This window comes from Ambystoma mexicanum, chromosome 7q (assembly GCF_040938575.1).
Source record: "Ambystoma mexicanum isolate Mex_15411 chromosome 7q, UKY_AmexF1_1, whole genome shotgun sequence".
In the NCBI taxonomy this organism is placed as follows: domain Eukaryota; kingdom Metazoa; phylum Chordata; class Amphibia; order Caudata; family Ambystomatidae; genus Ambystoma; species Ambystoma mexicanum.
Window position 1 is genome coordinate 913,627,561 of NC_090941.1, and position 14,043 is coordinate 913,641,603.

General features: G+C 45.3%; 1 protein-coding gene across 2 annotated transcripts in view; it reads left to right on the forward strand.

The window, feature by feature from the left end:
• CCDC90B (coiled-coil domain containing 90B) overlaps positions 1-14,043 on the forward strand; it is a 382,474-nt gene that overhangs the window by 140,535 nt on the left and 227,896 nt on the right. The gene's annotated exons all lie outside the window — the stretch shown is intronic.

Here is a 14,043-nt window from a genome sequence, read left to right on the forward strand (position 1 = left end):
TTCCTTTACATATATAAAACATTACAATTTCTGATATTAGACGTATGTTGCTGGAGTTAAGGCACAGTTCAGTCGGTATCACACTCTCCAGGGTTTGGTGACGTGGTGAGAAGGTAAGTTCTGAATGCTGACCATATGTCTTTAGGTCTACACGGAGAAGGGACCAGTCCCATGTATGTTTCTTCACATTTGTGCACATATGCCAGTGTTGTTAAGAATTGTTCTGCACGAGGGGCGTGGGGACTTTTACTTTTTTGCAAGATACATTTTTTTAGCCACCACACATGCAATGTTGAACAGCCTCCTGTTTTTTTTCTGGGAGTTTTCCTATGTCCCCGAACAGATATTTTTGGGGGGTGAGTTGTGCAGGGACTTGAGTAATGTCTTCCAATATGTTTGCTACTGCCCTCATTATTTCAGGGCACGCCCAGTCTACGCAGGTTTAGGGCAGTGGATCTCGTCGGGATGAAGCCACATTGATCAGGGTGTATTAGGGTAGTCATGTTAGGGAGAAGTCTGTTTGCGAGTACTTTCGCGTACATCTTGGCTGTATTTATAAGGGAGAGTGGGCGATAGGACGAGCGGTCATGGGCCGGACGTCTAGGCTTCAGTAGGACTGTAATGACTGCATTATAATTGACTCTGGGAGGGAGCCGGAGCTCACGGCTTCCTCCCATACGTGAGTTAATATAGGGGGTAGTATTGCTGTGTATGTTTTGTAGAGGTCGGAGCTTAGGCCATCAGGACCTGGGTTTTTTCCAGCTGCCAGTGAACTCATTGCCTAAGCGATTTCCTCCTTGGTAATTTCTTGTTCAAGGGCAAGATTGTCCTCAGGTGTGAGTCTAGGGAGGTCGATCTCGTTCAAGTATGTTACAATGTCTACCTGACTCCGTGTATCATGGCTTGCGTATAGGCTGGTGTAATATTTAGCAAATTTGGCGTTGATTTCTTCCTCTGTGTGCACGGGATCACTGTTGTCTGTCATGATGCTAGTGATGGGGGCATGACTGTGTTCATTTCGTAATATACGTGCAAAGTGGTTTCCTGCTCTATTTCCTTCACCGTATCTACGGGCCCTAGTCGGAGTGGACATGTATTGTAGTTCTTGGATTGCTAGCTCATTGAATCTAAGAAGGTGTGCATTGATATCGGCCAGCGTATTCTTGTTGTGTGTTACACTATAATCGTTTTCAAGGGTTTTCATGTGTGTTTCGGTCTTGTTCAGGTTGGATCTGACACTTTTCAGGAGTCCAGTAGTTTTAGACATCAGATTACCCCTCACCCAGACCTTAAACGTTTCCCACACCGTAGCCCATTCCCCCACCGACCCCGCGTTCAGCTGAAAGAACTCCTCCATCTCAGTTTGCAATGATTCAACCAAGTTAGGGTCCTTCAGGATATTTGGAGGCATTCTCCAGCGCGGAGTCTATCGTTTAATATTCTGGAGCGATATCTCAAGCATAACTGGGGAATGGTCAGAGAACGTACGGGGGATTATTTGACAGCTAACCACGGAGCTCAGCAGGGGAACGGATATGAACCAGTAGTCTATCCTGGATTCAGAGTCATGGGCTGACGAATAGAAAGTGTATTGACGGTCTGCAGGGTGCACCCCTCTCCAGGCATCGGTCAGCGCCCTGTCCTGTAGGGCCTGATGGATGGTATTGGCGGATCTAGTGAGTGTCCTTTGTCGACTGGAGGACCTGTCCAATAGTACATCTAGGATAGTATTAAAGTCTCCACCCCACAGCACCCATGTATCAATTGTTGTGTTGATTTCGTTGAGGAGATGAGCATAAAATTCGGGGTCGTCCGTGTTTGGGCCATAGGAGTGGACCAGTATCAATTTTTCCCCCGCCACCGTGCCCCATACCACTACATATCTACCCAAAGGGTCGGTTTTACTTTTTTTGGGTGCGAACCCAAGCGAAGGATGTATTAATGTGAGGACACCTCTGTTCTGTGACGAGTATTCGGTATAATACCTATTGTTACCCCATTGTTTCAAGACCTTTTCGTTAGTCTCTCGCAGTGCACGGGTCTCCTGAAGCATTACTATGTGCGAGCGGTGCCTGTTGATGTATGCCCCCACTTTACTGGATTTTGCCCTATTGTTCAGACCTCGGATATTCCAAGTTAACAGCTTAAGTGTCAACCCGCTGGAGGAGTGGGGTCTCTGTGCCATGTCGATGGATTAAAGACAATCATGGGAGGAAGGGGTGTCATTATGGGGGGGATCAGCGCATGACTCTGTGACTGCATTTTTAACATTAAACACAACAGTTAACTGCTTCCCAAATTGCCCAACTGGGGCTTTCAACTTGAACGACCATACATCTGGCCAATGAAACAGATCCAAGTTCCCAGTACCCACCCCCACCATCTGGCCCAACTTGATGATGAACCCCATTCAAAACCCTGTGGTTTCACTCGTGGAGGGTGACGAGTGCTGCAACACCGCTTTCGTAGCCGAGCGCATCTCATCCGGCTGTCTTTAATTGTTGGAGAATGATAAGAAGCGCAAATAAAAGAACAGTTCTGCCTCTCTGGTGAAACAAGAATGAGCGTCTCGCTGAAGAAAGGAGGTGGTTAATTGCTGCGGTCAGGCAGTATGCCATGATGATAACTATACCGGCTGCTGAAGAAGATTTTGATCAGGTTTGTTTCTTCCAGGAGGTAGGGGAATGGCGGATTCCACATAGGCCAATGCGGCTGCCGAGGAATCAAAGAAGTGCCACGTCCACCGTGTTGTATGCGTAGCTTTGCTGGATACAATAGGGCATATGGTGCCTGTCTAACCTGCAGCTGCCGTTTGATGTATTCATAGGAACGTCTCTGGGTTTGGACTCCGGAGAAGTCCGGATATATGTGTATGTTGTCATTGCTGTGTCTCAAAGGGCCCTTTTCTCTTGCCAGCCTCAAAACCGCGTCTGTCTCTGTAATTTAGAAGCTTCGGTTTGGGCGGTGGGGCCAGGGTGCGATGGGCTCGTTCGACCAAGAATTGAGGAGAAAAGGAGTCAGAGCCAAGGAGGGACCTCAAGAGGGTTTCGATTTGGGTCTCCATCGGGCCTTTGCAAAAGGATTCTGGTAAGCCGACAATGCGTATATTGTTCCTTCTCGACCTCGACTCCAAATCATCACACTTATCACGGAGTTTGTTCATTTCGCTTTTCAAAACAGTAATGTCATGAGTGTTTTGGTGGGTCGAGTCTTCGTTTGCACTTATTCTGTTTTCGGCATCCGTAATTCTGGCACTTTCCTTATCTACCCTGGCTTTGAGGGAGCCTATCGTGGAGACAATATCGTCTAATTTGACATTTATCGCCAGGAATCCGTTTTTGGACCATCGTCAAAAGATGGTCAAACTTGGAGTCCTCTGTAGCAGGAAGGTCAGATGTTGTTGATGGGCCTGAGGCCTCTGAGGGTGCTTGTGAGTTCGTGAAGGAATCCATCGGCCCGGTCCTCCTGCCTTTGACCGTGTTTTTTCCAGGCATCACGCGGGTGTCCACTTGTTTATGTCCGTTGTTGTAAGGATCGTGGGTGGCCACTGAGGGGTAGTTCGCCTCGGTCTGTGAGTGGGCCTGATGGTAGTAGTTAGTCCCCAAGCCGTGATGTGTTACAAGGGTGCTGCCGACCCTAGGTCTAAGGAAGATACAGCACGTGAGGTGAGCGTTGTAGCGTGGACAGCCTTTAATTCAACAGGAGCTTCCCTTTGTGGGCCCCCGTGCACTCGTCCAGCAGAGTCGTACATAATGATAATGTCCCCACAATCGGGCCTGCTTCCCTCGTTTGCCCGCAGCACCCGTCCACAGCAGGCTTGTACTACGCGCGCCGGCGCTGGTTCCCCGCGTGGTCGCGTTCTCAGCCGACCACAGGATTAGCGTCGGGGACGGCGCGTTTGCTTTTTCATTTCGTTCTTTTTTTCCCCCCTTTTTTTTATGACTGCGTCTGCGACCAGCAGCAGGGGTTCCACCCGATCAGCACCGCCAGGGGCCGTGCAAGGGAAACAAGATGCCTCCAGCGCCGGGCTGGGAGGACAGGGCAGGGCGCATGCAGTTCAGGACCACACGCAAGGCGCTCCTCCTACCAAAGAGTAGTTAGTCCCCAAGCCGTGATGTGTTACAAGGGTGCTGCCGACCCTAGGTCTAAGGAAGATAAAGCACGTGAGGTGAGCGTTGTAGCATGAACAGCCTTTAATTCAACAGGAGCTTCCCGTTGTGGGCCCCCGTGCACTCGTCCAGCAGAGTCGTACATAATGTCCCCACAATCGTGCCTGCTTCCCTCGTTTGCCCGCAGCACCCGTCCACAGCAGGCTTGTACTACGTACGCCGGCGCTGGTGCCCCGCGCGGTCGCGTTCTCAGCCGACCACAGGATTAGCGTCGGGGACGGCGTGTTTGCTTTTTCATTTCGTTCTTTTTTTCCCCCTTTTTTTTTTTGACGGCGTCTGCGACCAGCAGCAGGGGTTCCACCTGATCAGCACCGCCAGGGGCCGTGCAAGGGAAACGGGATGCCTCCAGCGCCGGGCTGGGAGGACGGGGCAGGGCGCATGCAGTTCAGGACACACGCAAGGCGCTCCTCCTACCAAAGAGGACCCCGTCCTCGATGAGCGAATGTTGTCCCCTCTCAGGTGGCACTCGCGGCAGTCCGGGTCGAGGGTGTCTCCATTCGCCGTCCGCTCCACCCGCAAGGCCGGACCAGGAGCCGCGGCACACGCGTTGGTTTCTCCGGAGCTGAGGAGCGGCCCGAGGCCTCCTATCTGCGACCCCGTCCGTATCTGGGGACGCCGGGTGGGATTTCACCCGCTGTTTCTTCCGGTGGATGCAGGATAGCTGCAATGGTCGATACCACTGGTCTGGTAGCGCAGAGGAAGGCAGATAAAGGATATAATTTTAAAAGGATAATACGCCGGAGAGGAGCTCTACTCTTAGGCGGCCATCTTGTTACGCAACAGCGCCCCCTCCGTCCACTGTATTAGTTTAAGTAACAATTCTCGTGGAACCGAATCAAATGCTGTGCGAAAATCTATAAAAGCTGCATATAATGGTTGCTTGCATTGTTTGGCCTCATGGATGATGGCGGACAGTGTGAGCAGGTTAATGGCAGTCCCCAGACCTGGAATAAATCCTGTCTGGAAAGGATGTCTCAAGTTTGTGGTAGTTAGCCATTTATTAAATTCTCGTAACACCAGCCGAGCAAAGATCTTGCCTGGACAATCCAGTAGGGCAATGGGCCGATATGATTTAGGATCGGCTCTATTCCTTTTCTTGAAAATTGGTACAATATAAGAAGTTTTCCAAGAATGGGGAATAGTTCCAGTGCTCATGTGTCTAAATATCTGGTACTAAATAGAGGACCATTGTTCAGGGTTTTTTTTTCATTGTACAATCATGAAGGCCGTCGGGCCCCGCCACTCTTGATCTGCTCAGCTTGGATATACAATGATTTATGTCATCTCTGTCAAAGAAAAAGGTATGATCAAGTTGTGAATTTTCAAAATTAATATCACATCCTGGAAGAGGAGTTCTATACACAGAGCCAAAATACTCGCTCCAGGTCTGCTCAGGTATAGTTTATCTGAGCAGACACTTGTGTGTTACCAACCGCTTCATTCAAGAGAGCCCAAATTCCCAGTGTTGACTTTAATTTGATCTGAGCCATCATCAATTCCCCATCTTTTTGGTATCTGATGTATTTACGACCCCTTATCCATTTTTTATAATCCGCTTTTAAAGCTTTCGTCTGGATACTTCTAACAACTAAGGGGAGATGTTTCACATTCTTCAATTTTTTTTAAAAATCAGCTTTCCTATGCATCAGCTCGAGATCAAACGCATGTAAGTGCCTGTGGGGACCTTGACCATGACATGACTTTTTCTGAGCAAATCTTTGCATTGAGGCAATAGGACATCTGCCTTCTAGGGGATTTTTTCGCTTTTCAGTTTTTAATAATTGTTCAAATAATTTAGACTCTGTCCATACTATACAGGACCTTGAGTTATTGGATGTAATATGTGCAAGATTAGTGTTCTTCGAACTCTTGAGATTATTTATAGGCTATAACCACGATAAATGCAGTTGTTTATGATCACTGTGATTAGAGGCTTTGATCACTAGTGAAGACGCTGTATCAAAGAATTTATAGTCACTATAAATATAATCTAGATTCGCTTCTAACAAACCTCTGTGCCAGGTTGTTGCCGGGTGGGGGGGGGGGGTAATCTCCCTTTAGAGCTCCGTTTAGCATCACATAGTTTCTACTTGCCATTAGTTGTTCCCATTGTAATTCATCTGCTGTGGCCTGAATTTTCTCCGTTGACATTAAGTGGAGATTCAGGTCTCCCATAATTAGTGTGGTTGACAGATGAGTCAAGGGATATTTCATCTAATGAGGAACATATGTGTTCAAAGAAATCTTTTGCTGGTAAATTAGCTTGACCCCAATAAATATTTATGATGACAATAACCAGCTTATTTCTCTGAAGTTTAAGTTTCTGTATCTATGGCGTAGTTGAAATATAGGTACTGCTCTTAAAATTCATAGATTTCTTGATGGCTATTAGCAGGCCCGCCATGGGGCGACCTCTCACATACTGCTGGCTCTATGAATATGTCAAAAGCATCCCATATCGGGGCCTCCACCAACCATGTTTCTTGTAACACAATGTCGTCACAGGCACCCAGCTCATTCTCTCTAAAGTTGATTAAATGCCTGTGACCCCTTATGTTCCACGAAACCAGGCACACCCTCTCCCTTAGCAAGAATTGTTAGTCCTTTATCACGAATCCCATGAAGCCAAGGGGTTGGTGTGCCATTATTTTGAACTGCATTCTGAGTATGATTTGATGAATTATATATTCTCATGCTGGGCGACTCTTGCTGAATGTAATCTGAGGAATTTACCACAGTGTCTTGAGTCAAGAGGAATCCCAGGTTAAACAGTGCTGATCTTGCTTCCCATATGATGTTGGCAATCACCCCTGATTTTACAAAAATCCTAGCCTCTGTGAGTCTTTGATCATCAATTAATTCCACTAGATCTATATCTGTTGAAGCTAGCCCTACCATACTTGGTACGTCTCTACAGATGTTCAATATGCTTGCCCGATTGAGATCGTACTGACCGTAGGGGTGGTCTCTGCATCTAATTATAAATCAATGACAATTTTTAAATTGCATCGATTTATTCCACAACGGCCCACTCCCCACATTTCTTGACATATTACCAAAGGTTTTCGTGGGGTTATTTGCACTCAAATTACAAAATTGGGTGTTTCCTAGTTGTATGTGACGAAGGCCATTCAATAAAGGGGTAAGAAGTGAGCTGGATATCATTGGGCTACTTTTTCGGGATTTGACAGTGCTGGTAATTGAGAGAGACCCATATATTATGCGATTGAGTTTTTTATTTCATCTCTCATTTGCTGCAAGTTTGGAACTGGTGTGACCTCTGTTGTTAATTGCATTCGCTGAGTAGTTTGTAAGACACTTCCCTATTTGTGACTGTACAATCTCTTCTTGGCAAGTAATGGAAACAGGAGGGATTGCCTTTTGAGTTTGCATTTCATTGTTTAGGGGGGACGGGATTTGATTGTCACCCATATATTGAGAAATCAAACTTTTTATCTCTTCTCTCAACAGCTGGATGTTTGAAATAGGCAAGGTATCTGTTGGATTAGGTTCTATATTGGCCAATCGATCTCCAAAAGCCTGTGACACTGGATGACACGGCGCCTTCTTGGTATTCACCATATTCACCAAATCATCCAGCGGCTGATAATTCGTGACTGTATTATTTACAAACATGGATTGGCAACCATTGCGGACCGGCTTACTCGCAACCGGAACGGGCACCGATGCTTTTGGTCTGGTCGGAATTTGTCAATTTAATAAATCTGTGTCTTAGATATTTGCGCGCTAAGTTGGGATATCTTGGCAGCACAGATTTTTCTTTTTCCTTCTTTAGGTGGTTTACTCGCCAAAATAGACGCACATGGTTTTGTAAACAAGGTAAATGCATTATGAACTAATTTTCGAATCCGCGTCGCTATATGCAGATGGCAATTGGAGTGGGTGCACCACGATTGGGGCTGCTGCTGACTCCAGAACTAGGGACTTCGTAGGCTCCACCCTGGGCAATGGATCCGCGATGGTTGCGTTAGTCAACTGCTGATCATGAAGGGCGTTAGCCTTCTTGGGTGTTTTGACTTTATCCAGATTGATAGGGGATGTTACCAATGAGGGCTTTGGTGTTATTAATGTTACTAGGGACATCATTGACTGATTGTGTGTTTCACACAGGCGTTTCATTGTCATACAGTCCTTCAGCACTTGCTACAATGTATCGGATTGATTCGTTATCTTTTGGTCTAAAACTTCATATAGACTAGCCATTGTAAGAAGGGCAGTATTCATTGCATTGAGTGTGTTAAGTGCCGGGGCCTTTGGAAAGGAAAATCGCTGGGAGTTTGGATCTTGAATGAAAAATTGGTGATCTCCTGCCAGCTCAGCAAATTTTGAGCGGCGGGGCGTAGGTGCTATGAAGGAAAGAGAATTATTTAAGGATTATACGTCAGACTTATCAAACAAGATTGGTGACTTGGAAAGATCATGAGGAGGATCGTTAGTTTCAATAGATTGATTTACCGGCTTGGTAGCCTCAGGCAGTATTGGACAGTAGGCACCTGTTTCTTCTTGTAGTTGAATCAGATCACCAGTGTTTGAACATATATACAGGATATCATCTGTATCGTGACATGCGTTATTAGAAGTGTTCATGAATTAAATAGCATCATCATCGACCACGCCAACAACTGTAAGTAGGTCATATGCTTTATGCAATTCATGTTGGGCTTGAACTGAACATATCGGGGGACTTTTTGACATTGGATCATTTGCACAAATGAGTTCAACTTGAGTTATTCCCCTGGGAGCCCTGCGTGAAAACAACTTCCCCGGAGGAGACGGCCGATTCCAGAACTGAATCCGACATTTAATTCATTCGTGATAGAGTACCAACCTCTAACGATCCACCATTCACCACTGCGACTGTCAAGATTTTATCTAATATGGTGATCCCAAGAGAGTCGTTTGCATCTGGGGCGGGAACCTTTCCCGTTGAGTTATTATCACCCTCTTGAGTATCACGAGTCACTACTGGAACTGACCACGTGTTATCTAAAATGGCGTTCATGGATGAAGCTTTCACAGCTGAGATAAACTTTTTCAGTTATGGTAATTTCAGTCAGCAGAAGTTGTTTGGGTTCCGTTATACAAAAGGATCGTATGTCAGTTGTTAAAGACAAAGAGCGTAGTCATTTTGCTTTGGACATACGTGATTTAGGAATCAATTCAAGAAAGATTTTCTTTTTTTTGGGAAATAATGCAGCATTTGGCTCAGCCACAATGGCAGTGCACGTGGGCAAGGCAGTGTTGAACTCCTCCATAGGAAGAAGATACGTGGACAGAACAGCATTAGGGTCAGCCTCACGGTCAGTGTGTGTAGGCAATATAACATTGGACCCGATGTCCGGTACAGTACATAAAGGCATACCGGTTTTTAGTGTGTATGCATTGGTGGACATAATTACAGTTCAGTGTAAACAAGACAAATTGGTGATTTCAAAAATACAAAATATATAAACAAACTAATTTGAAATAAAATGAGAAGAAAGAAAAAAGCACCAAAAAAAAGTAATCGCGCTACCTCCACCTCCCGCCCTCATGCTTGACAGCGAGACAGCAACTCACTTTAGCAACTGCATTTTCTGCAGATGCGCGCTTGCGGTTGCGCGTGCACAGTGAGTAAGTAGGATTCTGGGAGAGAGGGAGGAGCAAGCGCTAAAAAAAGAAAAAGAGAGAAAAAATAACCAATCGGTGTATATGGCTGCAATAAATGGCAGTTCTTAGCAGTTCCTGGCAGTTCTTACCCGTTGTTCTCAAGCAAACACCAGAATAGTTATACCGTTCGAATCACGAGCCTGGGGCTGGATATTGGCACAAGTCCAGGAACAAAGCCGCACAGGAGCAGAGAAACCAGCGAGACAGCAAGTCACTTTAGCAACTGCACTCATCTTTTTACTTAAATAATACTCCCATTTCTAGTAATTACCTTTTGAATGCAAGTTATGGTTTATATACTATTACGTTAAGCACAGGCAGTAAAAAGATTTCAGTTTGTTGCTGCGGTGAGTTGTCTTTTTACTATGTCTAAGCAGTGGTCTTCAAATTGTGGAGTTGGTCCCCGTAGGGGGGCCTGAAGAATGTCCAGGGGGGCACGAGCCCCTTCAAAATAGAAAATGTAAGGAAATATGGCACCAGGGGAGGAGGGGGGGGCACTGGTAACATTATGCTTACTTAAGGGGGGGCTCTGCAACAATTTTTATGCTTAAGGGGGGCTCGGCATTATAAAGTTTGAATAGCACTGGTCTAAGGAAAGACTGAGGAAGTTGGGTGTGAAATGGTCAGTGGTCATAAAGCAGACTCTCTATTGCCAAAGGGAATTGGAACTATAAATATTTTGCAGGGCAGCATAAAGTGAAGCTAGAAGTGAGTCAAAATGTGCAAAGCAAGTTCAAAGGTGAAATGTTAAGTAAAGTGAGGGTGCAGTAGAATCAATAGGAAGTGAATACTAGTATGGTAGAAGTGTACAGCTAGGGGGTGCAGGAAAAGAGGAGTAAAAAATAAGTGACTGCGTATGATAAAAGGCACAATTGGCAAGATCAACGGGACTGAGGCAATGACTGTCGGTGAGGGGTGGGATTGGGGAAAGACGTTGAGAGGAGGGTAGCAATGAGATAAAAGTGGCTAATGGGGCTTATGCAGGTTGAGTGTTAAGTGACAGGTGAGCAGAAATTTTGGGTGGATGGTAGGAAGGACAAAATAAAGGGAGAGAAGCGGCATTAAAGTAAGGGACTATGAGGGTTAGTGAAGCAAGAAAAGTAGGTGTATGTAAAGATAAGGACGAAAAGAGTGAGTTCAGGGGTAAATATGTACATAAGGATTTAACAAGAGCGGTTCACAAGATGTGCCATTAGTGCGAGAGAGGCACCAGCTAGTGTAGATACTGGTCCGGCATACACACTTTTTTTTTTTATGAAAGGGGAGAATGAAAAAGTTGGTGTGGAGGAAAAGGGAGTTCATGAACAAAGAACATAGCAGAAACGAGACATAGTGCACAGAGGTATCTAGTTGGTAAGAGTTGGAATGGAAAGAGAGCTGTGATTGTAGATATGATAAAAGACGATAGTGTGGAGAAGTGTTTAGTTGGGAATTTCTGAAATGGTAAATGTTTGGGGGCCAACACTAGAAATAAATTAGTGCATTAGGTGTGAATGGGCAGAGTATATGCAGGGTTCGAAATTGAGGGGATCTGGGAGCTATTTAGCTCCTTCTTGTAACCTAGAAGAGCCTGGTTAGCTTGAAACCAACAGCTTCGAGGGCTACTTTTGGCTCCCCAAGCCAACTGATGCCGAACAAACAAACCTATATGCTTTTGGGACAATCTAGAAATAAATATTCGGACAAATCTATAGGACATTTAAAGTTTAAAGGGTAATGCACAGGTAGTATAGCTCAGTGGCAACATGCTCGTCTTGGAAGCAAGACGACGCAGAGCAACACAAGTTTGAATCCCGGGTCTGCGCTTAGAAACCTCTTTGATATTAAGCACATCATAAATAACCAATTATAATTATAAAATGCATAATTGACAAAATACGTTTTAATCCTATATGGAAGTTAGATTTGGGCAGAACTATGCACTAGCTCCTTGTGCCCCAGTAGTAGCTTCAGGTCAGAGGTTTATGCTATATACCCAGGAGCAGCTTTTAGCTACGGTTTATCAAATCTTAATTTCGAACCCTGTGTGCGTATGATCCTTAGGAACAAGAAGAGGAAGCTATGAATTCAGGAGAGTCTCCAAATTGAATAAGTGCATTTGCCTAATAATGTTTGGGTGAGAGGGTAGGATATAATTTGGTCTGATGCCTTTGTATAGAAATCTCCAGTTCTACAAATAAAGCAACAATAAAACAGTGAGAGAGAATCCCAGCAGTGAGAGGCAATCCTTGTATTGCCTCTGTGAGCAGTCACTGGGAACCCCCTTCTATAATCGTGTAGAACCTGCTCTCCAATTCCCAGGCTGGAGCAGAGATGAAATGTACATGTGTAAGGAGTAACATATGAGGGGTGGCCAGAGGCAGGGCAGTGTTCAGACACTGAACTGAAGTCTTTTTTTTTTCTTCTTTTTTTTTTACTAAGCCTATGCTTAATGTAATACTGTGAAAACGTTATCTTACACACATTTCTAAGCATTCATGGTTAGTTAACAAGTATATGGGATTTGTTATCTTTGTCAGATTACAACATGTTTTGAAAGGTGTTAACTTTGGGGCCTCCCAATTGGTTGATCCACATACAGTCTTGACAAGCAACATAACTGCCCCTCTTAAAACATCCCCACCCCCCAAAAATAGTCAGAAGATAACAATTGTACATTATTTTGTTGTGCTTGTCTGTTCTAATTTGTATATCTTAAAATATCCCCAGACATCTTCAGGTTTCTTGGTAGGGCCCAGGAGTTCACAATATGTATCCTCTTAAATGTTGCATTAGATCACATAAGCCAATCGTGCTTCTTTCCTGGCAGGGAATTGTTCATACCACACAATAGAGATTTGCTGTCTGCCCAACAAAGAGGCCAGACATAAGGGCTCTCATAAGAATGGAGAACCATTATGTGGGATGTTGAAGGTGATGGAAGAGAGAACTGGAGAGATGAGCTGCATGATGCAAGGTGAAGGAGGGAGCAAATGGATGAAACATTTTGCAGGAGAGAATTGAATGGAGAGGAAAGGAGTGAAGGCTAGAGGTGAAAGAGGAAAAGGTCCTTGGGTTATCAGCCCCAAACCGAAGGTCTGATTGAATTGCAAGACGTGGAAGCGAAACCAGTCATGCCAGGTTTGCACCAACAATAGAAGGGAAGGGTATAGAAGCCTGTTAATTCAGGGGCCCCAATACAAATAAAAAGTGTTGCATGGTGCCCCAATCAAGTAGACCATTGGTATCGTGACTTGTGGTGCCAGGTATTCTAATAGAGCAGGAAGACTGCCTTTACATCCTGACAAGACCAGCTCAGCCAAGAAGGATTATACAAGGTGCCCAGAAAGACGTTCAGGGCAATCAAAACCCCAGAGAGTGTGATTGACTGCCAGGTCGAAGACGTTTTCCGAGTAGACAAGGAAAGACTAAAGGCCAAGGCCCTAATGAGTCTACTCCAACACAGTGTCCTCAGTCGGATCCAATCCCCTGTGTTTTTCTGTTGTACCTAATAGAAAAATTGAACTGAGGCCTTGGCTTTGTGTTGCCGGTTAATCCCTCGGCTATTACATGCATGTTTTGGGAACTGCCAGAGAGACTTCATGCATTGTTTCTGTGGTATAATGATAATGCTGAAATGTGTAGTGCAGGAGCCTATGAGGATAATAAAGGGAGACTCCTTCGATCGCCTAAGTGCTATTAGCCAATCATCTTCCAGGATGAAGTGACCCAAGCCGATTTCCATTTGTGGCTTGGCCATTGCGTGTATGTTTGGCCTATCATTGAAGACAAGCCTGTGCATAGTGTAAACTACAAGTTATAACTGGGGTCTGTGGTATGTTGGAGTAGAGTGAGTAACCTATTGGAATACATGTGTTACATGAAGTTCCCTTCCCGTGCCTGGGGGACTTTGATGTGGTTTAAGAGGGACAGATGTTGCCACTGTCTTGTAATGTTCTACCTAGTGGTACACTGGGGGTCCCTCAGACATCCCACCTTGCCCCATGTCTATGGCACCGATTGTCACAAATGGTGCACGTTCCAATCTCCTGCCCTTTGTTTCCTATCCTAGGTGCAAGACCTGATTGGGTTGTAGTATTGGGTTGGAATTGGTTGGGATTGGGTTGTAGTATCAGTGAACAGCCGGTGATACGGAGATAAACATTGTAAAGCCTTACTGACATGGTTGACCATCACAGCAGCATGCCAGTGGTGCCATGAGCAG